The sequence below is a fragment of the Eumetopias jubatus genome, unplaced genomic scaffold, assembly GCF_037043125.1.
Source record: "Eumetopias jubatus isolate StellerSeaLion01/CBP00866 unplaced genomic scaffold, mEumJub1_p1.0 scaffold_17, whole genome shotgun sequence".
In the NCBI taxonomy this organism is placed as follows: Eukaryota; Metazoa; Chordata; class Mammalia; order Carnivora; family Otariidae; genus Eumetopias; species Eumetopias jubatus.
In genome coordinates this window covers 88,614,511-88,624,999 of record NW_028274823.1, presented here as the reverse complement: position 1 = coordinate 88,624,999, position 10,489 = coordinate 88,614,511, and the positions used below count along the sequence as shown (strand labels likewise).

The following is a 10,489-nucleotide window of genomic DNA, read 5'->3' as shown; positions in this document are numbered from 1 at the left end:
GCAAGATTATCAGACCAGGGGTGTGACGATCTATTTATTCTTTCAAACTGTTTTGTGTTGTAGGCAAAATGTGAAAAACTAAATTTGAAGGCAGGATCGGTAATCTGGGGAACTTACTATGGCACGAAGCAGTGGGTGAGATGTGTCTTCAGTAAGGATAGCTGAGGCAAGAATTCAGATCCACCCTGAGGGGAACAGGAAGGGGAACGGGTCACTGCAGCCAGGGGTGTGTCTAGGAGCATCTCGGGTGCTCAGGAGAGAGGAGACACCGAATACATACCAGAGCAGGGCATCAGACTGCACCTTGAAAACGCACATGGTGAGTGTGCGCTGTACTATACACCAGAAACTAATACAACCCTGTATGCTAACCACACTGGAATTAAAGTGAAACTTAGTCTTTCCAACCAGGGCCCGGCAGAATGGCTCCCGCGAAGAAGGGTGGCGAGAAGAAGAAGGGCCGTTCTGCCATCAATGAAGTAGTGACCAGAGAATACACCATCAACATTCACAAGCGCATCCATGGAGTGTGTTTTAAGAAGCGTGCCCCTTGGGCACTCAAAGAGATCTGGAAATTTGCCATGAAGGAGATGGGAACTCCAGATGTGCGCATTGACACCAGGCTCAACAAAGCTGTCTGGGCCAAAGGAATAAGGAATGTTCCATACCGTATCCGCGTGCGGTTGTCCAGAAAACATAACGAGGATGAAGATTCACCAAACAAGCTCTACACACTGGTTACCTATGTACCTGTCACCACTTTCAAAAATCTACAGACAGTTAATATGGATGAGAACTAATCGCTGATTGTCAAATAAAGGTATAAAACTGCAAAAAAAAAAAAAAGTGAAACTTAGTAACAAAACAAAAGATCAAAAAATAAATAAAACATACATATTGATTATTTTCCACTTTTAAAAGTAATATATGGTTACTAAAGAACAAAATGGATAGAAGATTTTTAGGAATTCCCTATAATCCCACCACCCAAAGACTTTTCCATTTTGATGTATATCTTTCCTCTATACTTTTAAAAGTACAGGTTTTCAAAAATCTTGTTTTTAGGGATAGCTGGATGGCTCAGTCAGTTAAGTGTCTGCCTTCGGCTCAGGTCATGATCCCAGGGTCCTGGGATCGAGCCCCACATCGGGCTCCCTGCTCTGTGGGAAGCCTGCTTCTCCCTCTCCCACTACCCCTGCTTGTGTGTTCTCTCTCTCAATCTGACAAACAAATAAATAAATAAAATCTTTTTTAAAAGTCTTGTTTTTTAATTATAAAATAATTTCATTTTATGGTAAAGCAAACAACCTAGAAGTTTATATGGTAAAGAGTTGAAAAAAACCCTTTATTTTCCTAAATTTCTCTCCTCAGGTAGGATAAAGCACTCTTAAATTTTATGTTTATTTTTCTAGTCTTGGTCTATGCCTATATGTATAGTAGATATGTTTATGATCTATAGCATGTATTATAAACCCATTATATAATAAAAATATAAATGTGATCATGTTATACATGAAAGTTATGAATCTCAGCTCTAGGGTTGCAAACGTAAGACCTGGTCACCCTCTCAGCATTGGACCCCCAGTCCTTTCCCAAAATCCATTTTTCCCTGGAACCATGGCCGCAACTTCCTTCCTTGGTCTATATTTATTCCATACCAGGTAGCAAGTTTATTTATTTTGTTCTTTTGGCAGGCCAAGGATAATCTGATTAAGCACTTGAATTTCTAGGGACCACACAGAGAGGAGTTGTGTGTCTCATCACATATGGATTCACACACCATTTGCCATGCAGGTGACCCAAAGAAAAACAATTATCACTGGTACACTTCATTTAAAGGAGTGTACCTTTAAGGAGTTTCTAGGGGCACCTGGGTGGCTCAGTCATTAAGCGTCTGCCTTCGGCTCAGGTCATGATCCTAGGGTCCTGGGATTGAGCCCCACATCGGGCTCCCTGCTCCGTGGGGAGCCTGCTTCTCCCTCTCCCACTCCCCCTGCCTGTGTTCCCTCTCTCACTGTATCCCTGTCAAATAAATAAAATCTTTTAAAAAAATAAAATAAAGGAGTTTCTACAGTATACAAATTTAGAATTTAGAATTGGAGAAGTGAGAATCTTTAGGGGAGAAAAACATGCACACGCACGCACACACACACACTTGCCAGAACCTAACAAAGCTAAAAAAGTAAATCATACTTAACATATGGCTTCCTATAAAATATTTCTAGTTTTTCTTGCCAAGAAGAAGAAAATCTCTTTAAACCTCATAATCACTGTTTTACAGTTAGGATATGAAGAATCTGTTTCTTCACATCACTGAGTTTTGTTGACTTCATATAAAGTCTAATAGATGCTATAATATGGAGCATGCAGATAGGGTCTGTTAAGGGATTTTTCGACCATCATAATTTATTTTGGCTTAAAATTTCTCCTTTGGTTATAGAAACATCCTGAAATAATTTTTTTAAAGATTTATTTATTTGAGAAAGAGACAGAGAGAGAGAGAGATTGAGCTGGGGGAGGGCAGAGGGAGAGGGAGAAGCAGACTCTCCGCAGAGCAAGGAGCCCCATGTGAGATGCTATCCCAGGACCCTGAGATCATGACCTGAGCCGAAGGCAGACGCTTAACCAACTGAGCCACCCAGGTGTCTCTGGAATAATTTGCATATATAAATGTATAAAGATTGACTTTTGACAATCCTCTCTCATAGAAACTTTACATCTTTTCCAATATATTATTTATGACATGGTGGCAGGTTTCTAGTTTCAATTATCATGTTTTGAGGTGACAGAAGAGCCATTCTTATTCTCCAACAGGTAGCGTGATTGGGAATTATCAAATGAAGTTACATATCATATTTTAAATAAGGGTCCAGAGTTACTAGCGTCTGTGCCTTTTATCTTTTATAAATGAGTTTTTCTCTCTGGACATTAATATGGTAATATAATTAGTATTACTAACATGGTTTCCTTCTTTCTTTTCATAGTAAGTGATAATTTTAAGGACTTACGACATAAACATATTGGAAACATATACAATATTTATTTGTTATGTTTACTTAGAAGCAACCTGCAGGACAAATCTCAACAAACTTCCCAAACTTTTTAATTAACATTGAGCATTCTCTTCTCTGAAAAAAGAAAAATATTTTTTCTTTCTTCCTTCCTTCCTTCCTTTCTTTCTTTTTTTCTTTTCTTTTTTCTTTCTTTCTTCCTTTCTTTTTCTTTCTTCCTTTCTTTCTTCCTTCCTTCCTTCCTTTCTTTCTTTCTTTCTTTCTTTCTTTCTTTCTTTCTTTCTTTCTTTCTTTCTTCTTTCTTTCCTTTCTTCCTTCGTTTCTTTCCTTTCTTCCTTCGTTTCTTTCTCTTCCTTCCTTCCTTCCTTCCTTCCTTCCTTCCTTCCTTCCTTTCTTTCTTTCTTTCTTTCTTTCTTTCTTTCTTTCTTTCTTTCTTTCTTTCTTTCTTTCTTTCTTTCTCCTTCCTTCCTTCCTTCCTTCCTTCCTTCCTTTCTTTCTTTCTTTCTTTTCTTCTTTCTTTCCTTTCTTCCTTCGTATCTTTCCTTTCTTCCTTCGTTTCTTTCTCTTTCTTTCTTTCTTCCTTCCTTCCTTCCTTCCTCTTTCTTTCTTTCTTTCTTTCTTTCTTTCTTTCTTTCTTTCTTTCTTTCTTTCTTTCTTTCTTTCTTTCTTTCTTTCTTTCTCCTTCCTTCCTTCCTTCCTTCCTTCCTTCCTTCCTTCCTTCCTTCCTTTCTTTCTTTCTCCTTTCTTTCTTCCTTCCTTCCTTCCTTCCTTCCTTCCTTCCTTCCTTCCTTCCTTCCTTCCTTTCTTTCTTTCTTTCTTTCTTTCTTTCTTTCTTTCTTTCTTTCTTTCTTTTTCTTTCTTTCATTTTTTCTTTCCTTACTTTCGTAGGCTCCTTGCCCAATGTGGGACTTGAACTCAGACCCTAAGAGCAACTGAGCCAGCCAGGCGCCCCTCTGGAAAAAAAAAAAAAAATTTAAAGCACATTTGTAAATGTTTCTTATCTAGGTCAGTACTTGATTATGTGTCATGATGTTTTTGCTCCTAGTTGGTATTTGCTTCTAAGTAGCCAGACAGGAAAGGTGGACACAGTAGCCGGATTGGTGCCTTTGACGCAGACAGGCTTGGTTTGTAACATGACTAGAAAGAAACATGTGCATTCCCATTTCTCAAAACCACTCTTAACGTCATTTTCCACTGTTTCATGGTTACGGGTAGAAGACACATCTATTTCACATTCCTCTTTTCTAAGAAAGACACTAAGCACAGGACTGATTCTGGGCTTGGGGGGAGACGAGCAGGGACCCTGGGGCGTAGACGATGCCACATCACAATGACAGAATGCCAAGCTTTGGTGACTTCGGGAAAGGAAAATACGTAGACTTCCTTGGGAATTCTCCCCAATAGTAAGTTTTGCAAATCATTTTTAAAATGTAAACAAAGTGCAGGCCAAGAATTTGTGGTCCACATGAAACAGGTGTACCACCAACTTGCCATTTCTGGTCTGTGGTATGTAACAAAATGCTCAATAGCTTTCAGTTTATAAGATACACTCATGATGTGAAACCAGGTTTGCTGGTATGCTTGGAGACTCAGCTTGCCTTCAGCTATAAAGTAGCCAAACAGATTCCAGTCATCAGAACTGATGTTCATTTAATTGGTATCAGTGTAGTGGGACTTTGAAATGGCCTTGTAATGATTATTCTTTAATTGATTATAACAACTTGTAGTTCCTTGATATAAATATCTCAGCCATATGTGATATTATTATTTTATTGAAAACAATGTGTGTTATTGAAAGATGGCTAACAATGGTGTTTCCAGCTTTAGTGATCAGTAAAGTGCTCCACAGCCGCTTAGAGATTGACTCCAGGTCCAGGAGTCACGGCAAGTGTTGTCTGTTCTATACGTTATCATACTTTTTACAACTGAGGTATCATCTACGTACAATGTGATTCACACATTTAAGTGTAATGGTCAGTGTCTGTGTTACCACCAGACGAGTTGATACATAGGATGTTTCCACTTGCCCAGGAAGTCCCCTCTGTCCTTCTAAAGTCAGCGGCTTCTGTCCCCAGAAAATCACTGATCTGATTGCTAGCCCCAAAATTTTGCATGTTCTAGATTTTTATATAAGTGGAAACATTGTATAGCACTTTAAAAAATCTTGCTTCACTTGGCTTTGCATCCACGAGATTATCCGTGTTGTTGCTTTTATTAGTCTTTTGCTTTTATTGCTGAGTATATGACATTGTATGACTATCCCAGGTTATGCTGATCCATGCCCCTGTTGAAGACACTCGTGTTCTTGCCAATTTTTGAGTAAGATAAGCAGGACTGCTGTGAATATCTGTGTTAGAAGTCTTTGCGCGAACATGTGTTTTAGCATACGTAAATATCCTGAAGTTGCCTTGTTAGGTAATACGGACGGTGTCTAACTTTACGATTAAGAAACTGGTACGCTGGTTCACCTTCTTCCCTCCCGCCTGCAATATCTAGAGCTCTTGGTCCCGTCTCTACCCACGCTTGTCAGAATCCTCATTCCCGTTCCCAGCCATTCCAGAGGGGACAAAGCTATCTCTCGTTGTGCTTTAAAATTAAACTTCCCTGAAGACCAGTGATGTGGAGCACCTTTTTATATGCTTACTTTGCACTTTTCTAGCTGTGTTTATGCAGTATATTTAAGCCCTTTGCTCTACTTTTATTGTTTGCTCTCTTACTGCAGAACTCCTATTATCACCTGTGTACATGACTTTGTTAAACATATATGTTGAATATACGTCCTCCCCATCTGTAGCTTGCCCTAACATCTTCCTGATGGCATATTTGGAAGAAAAGAAGGTTTTAAGGATGACAGATCTCTGACAATATGGACTCGTTCAGTCCATGCACATGGTAAATTTCTTCATTTGTCTAGAGCTGTAATTTTCCTCATCAGTGTTTAATAATTGTATTAGTGCCATAGTTTCATTTAGTGGGATGGAACATGTTTTGGTGGGGTAAGGTGAGGAAAAATTCAGAGTGAACGTAAACCTTGCCAGAGGTGATAGGGATATAAATATTTATGTGTAACATGAAAACCTAACGACTTTAACTAGTAACTGGTGACGAAGTTTGGTGGCAAGTATGCAAGAATTGACCCTCCCAATACGTGTGAGGGCAAAGGCACCATTCCTCCTTTGTGCCTTGTAGCTGAGGATAATGCAATGCTGACTAGTAAGCATTTAGCAGTTGGCAAACCTGACACTGCTGAGTGTTTTCTGGAAGATATTTCTTAGCAAGAACATGGCAGCAATATGCACATGCCATGAACTGCCGACCATGTGAGGCTGGGGAAGAACAAGCAAGGCAGGAAAGATAAATACCTTTTCCCCTTTGGGTTTAATCCAATGAACAATATTAAAGCCAGTGCCCCTCTTTTCCGTATCATGAGGAATTACTTCCACTCAGCTTGATCCAAGGCGCATGTGGCCTAGCTTTGGCTGGTTACCTCGTCTCGTATTCCTGACAGTAACACTGGGAGAGACTTCACGTATCCTGCAAGTGGGACGTGTGACAGTTCCAGCTGGGACAGAGGAGTGAAGCTCATGGTATTTGAAATGCTTCTGTAGAGTCATTATGCAAAGCAACCAGCTCCTCTGAGAATCCATCTATACCTTGTGTTCTTACCCACAGCAGTTAGTTTCCAGGTAGATTTGCATCCTCCTTTTATTCTTTTCTTTATTTCTCATTTTGCTTTGTTTTTTCTGTCTTGACATTCTTGCTATCCACGTGCAATCAGAGCAAATACTGAAGGACAGAAATGAAAGGCAGTTTACTGTTTGTAAATGCTTGTTATGAATGAGAAAACATGATTTAAAGATAAATTTGGTTAAGCTTTTATTTGAAAATCCTTTTAAATGGTAGAACAAGCCAAAGCTACAGTAAGGCTATTTGAGACCATATTAAATCATGAAATATGAGTGGTATAAGGAAGTATGTATTTCTAGTTTCTATTGGTTGCATATACCCTAAGTCAAGCCTGAAAGTTTAAAAAAAAAAAACGGGTGCGAGGAATCCTAATGCAGATAATGGGTAAATTTTCAGTGAGATGCCTCTGTTTCTTTTAAAGATTTATTGATTTTAGAGAGAGAGCACGTGTGCGTGAGCGGGGTGGTGGGGAGAGGCAGAGGGAGAGACAATCTCTAGCAGACTCCCTGCTGAGCTCAGAGCCCGTTGTTGGCCTCGATCTCACAACCCTGGGATCATGACCTGAGCCGAAACCAAGAATGAGCCGCCTAACATTAACTGACTGAGCCACCCAGGCACCCACCCCCAGCTTTATTTTTATCCCAGTTTCCCAAATTCACATTTGTAAGAAAAATTCTCTATATCAGGAAAAGGCACATAAATATGAGAAAAAAACTTGATTTAGAAAGAGGTTGATATCTGAGTAGTTTTAGACATCCTAATTCTGGGTTAAAATTATAAAATGTTACAGTTCAAAGGGATCTTAGAAACCTGAGCCCCAGATGATGAAATGATTTTCCCAAGATCATCCATTAAATATTCATGTTGGAGGATGGATGATACGGCTTAGAACTCATGTTAAGGTTCATTGAGATCACATGTGTCAAGTGCGTGACTAAGCGTCTGGCACATATTATGTGCATAATAAATACTGACGATGATCATTCTATTATAGTTTATTAAATCACAATATTGCCCAAAAAAGTCAGTATATGTTAATGATATTCTTGAGCCTATATGTGTACTTACCTCCCTATAATAGTCGTGAGTTTGGGTTTCTTTGCTTAAAATCTCCAACTTTTTATTCACTGGAGTTAGTGATACATTTACTAGAAATAAGTCAGCCTCTTAGTCAGTGGAGGCTAATGGCTGTTTGCAAACAACTTCCAAATCTCAGTGGTTTAACCCAATACTATTTTGATTCTCCCTCTCTGGACAGTGCAGGGCAGGTTTGCAGTGGGTTTTCCTCCACGTCGTTATTTAGGGACTGGGATCCTTTCAGTTAGTGGCCTCACCAACCTCCAAAACCTTAATTAAAAGTATTGCTGAAATAATCCATATAAAATATTTATTATTGCCATTTAGGAAGTTCATGCTTATGGGTACTGTATTTGCATGCTATTCACAGTTCAATTTTTACTTAATTAAAAATTATTTATTTATTTATTTTTAAAAGATTTTATGCGTTTATTTGACAGAGAGAGACACAGCGAGAGAGGGAACACAAGCAGGGGGAGTGGGAGAGGGAGAAGCAGGCTTCCCACTGAGCAGAGAGCCCGATGCGGGGCTGGATCCCAGGACCCCGAGATCATGACCTGAGCCGAAGGCAGACGCTTAATGACTGAGCCACCCAGGCGCCCCCCAAATCATTGTTTATTTATTTACTTAATTAAAAACTTGGAAAATTAAAATCTGTCAATTTGCAAAGTTCAAGCATGGAGTTGCCATTTTTGGAATGCAGACACATGGGCAGGCTAGGGAATGCAGGCTCAGAAGGGAAAGGAAGGGGATCTGCTGGCCACAAGCCAAGGTACGGAATGCAGCACACTGACTCACGTGAGAGCAGATAATCAGATGCTTTCCAAAGCCTCGCGTACCCTGAGGCTCACAACATCACAGTGGCATTACAGTACGCCAACAGGTGAAGAATCTGGATGTAAGTCAGTTACCTAGCTCCTAGGATTTCTATTTCATTTGGTCTAACTCATTAGCTAACTCATGAAAGTTTTTTCCTGAGTTTTTCATATTTTCAAGATGAAAATTTTAATCTTACACCCATGTTTTTTGAGGCTACTTCGGAGATGTCATAAATCCAATATTTTGCAGAATACTCCTAAGTGCCTTTAAAGCTATTAATTTATTTTTGCTTCCTGAATAAAAATTTCAGTTTGGCTAGCATGTCACATTTATCAAAATCTTATTAGCTAAATGAATGCTTTAAATGGCTAGATGTTTTAAAAATTCTGCCCTTAATTAATTAATTCTCACTGTCTTCCTGGAGGAACCTTCCAAATATGTCAATACTATGCTTCAACTATTTTCCACTCGATGGATTTTAGGCAACTCACTGTATAATTTTTAAATTTTCTGAATTTTAATTAAATAAAAATTAGCCTATGAACAGCATGCAAATATGGTACCCATAAACATAAATTTCCCAAATGACAATCCTGTGGATTATCTCAGTGATTCTTTGAATTAATACTTGGAAACTTCTAAGCATAAACCTTGGAAATTTTTAAGTATAAAAATTTAAATAAATTTAAATTTTTAACTCATCTCTCTTTTTTTATTATTTCAAAGAATTTGATTCTATCGTATATTTATTTACTGGGCTTTTGTGAAAACCAGTTATGAACTGACTAATAATCCAAACTGACAGTGAGACAAAATTGACTTCTAATTAAAAATTTAAGTATATTTTTCATATCAGTATGTGCATATTTGCACATTAGAAATAGCATTCATTTCCTAAGCTAATTAAACTTTCATATTGAAATCTTACCAGAAATTTTCATTTCATATGAGGCTTTTGCTTATTTTTCCAACGACCTATGTGTTCTTCCTGAGTCTAGCATACAGTTTGGGAATGTGCTTTGCAAATATGCACCTTAAATTATTTGAGGATCTTTTGCCATGTGACTTTTGTGGTTTTATGTTTCCCTATACGATTGGGGGGAGGAAATACTTATAACAACCAGGGATTCTGGAAACACTTGCTGCTTCTGTTAGTGCTTGTACAATCTAGGTCTGTAAGTCCATGTAGGTTGAGGAGACATTCTCTACTTTATGCAAATCTCGTTTATGTTACATTGAATTTTTACGTAGAGGTGGAGAATTTCATGAAGGAGGTAGCCTACTTGACTTGTGGCCATGGGTTCAGCTAAGAGGAGGGCCAGAGCATCTTACAGTTCAATTTACATGGCACATGTTCAGTGCTAGCTCCCAGATTTGGAGGAGGGTTCGATTGGCCCCATTTAAGTCTGGAGTGATCCAAGACTAGATGCGAGGGGAGGGTTTTGGGGAAGAGATCAATGGCTTTGGAGGGAAAAGAGGAGGGCAGGAGTGCACAGAGGAACGGGATCTTTGCAGTGGTGTTCTGCGTCCTGGGTTCTAGCTCAGTGTAGAGGTCTTATCACACTCCTCAGCATGGGTTCTCTGCAACGATCAGCATCCTTATGATTAATACACTCTCTGCTTGGGCTCATTCAAGAATGATGCCTATTATTCTCAGCAAAAAATATATAATAAAAAGATATCTTCTATAACCTAGTACCTATCTCATTTTCAAAGTCAGTAGAATAACTTACTGGAATAGGAACTGCTTGATGGCAACATCCAATATTTTATTTTTGGAGAAAGCCTTGGAATCTACCAAAGCTCTCACTGGATTGTCTCCTTCCTCATAAAGTTTGGAACAAAAACCTTAACTCCAGGTAAATCTGCTAAAATATTGCTTCTGCAGGAAGATG

The 10,489-nt window shown here is 38.8% G+C and overlaps 1 pseudogene; it reads left to right on the top strand.

The window, feature by feature from the left end:
• Positions 1-407: 407 nt before the first annotated feature.
• LOC114210356 (large ribosomal subunit protein eL31 pseudogene) lies at positions 408-800 on the top strand (annotated as a pseudogene).
• The last annotated feature ends 9,689 nt before the right edge of the window (positions 801-10,489 follow it).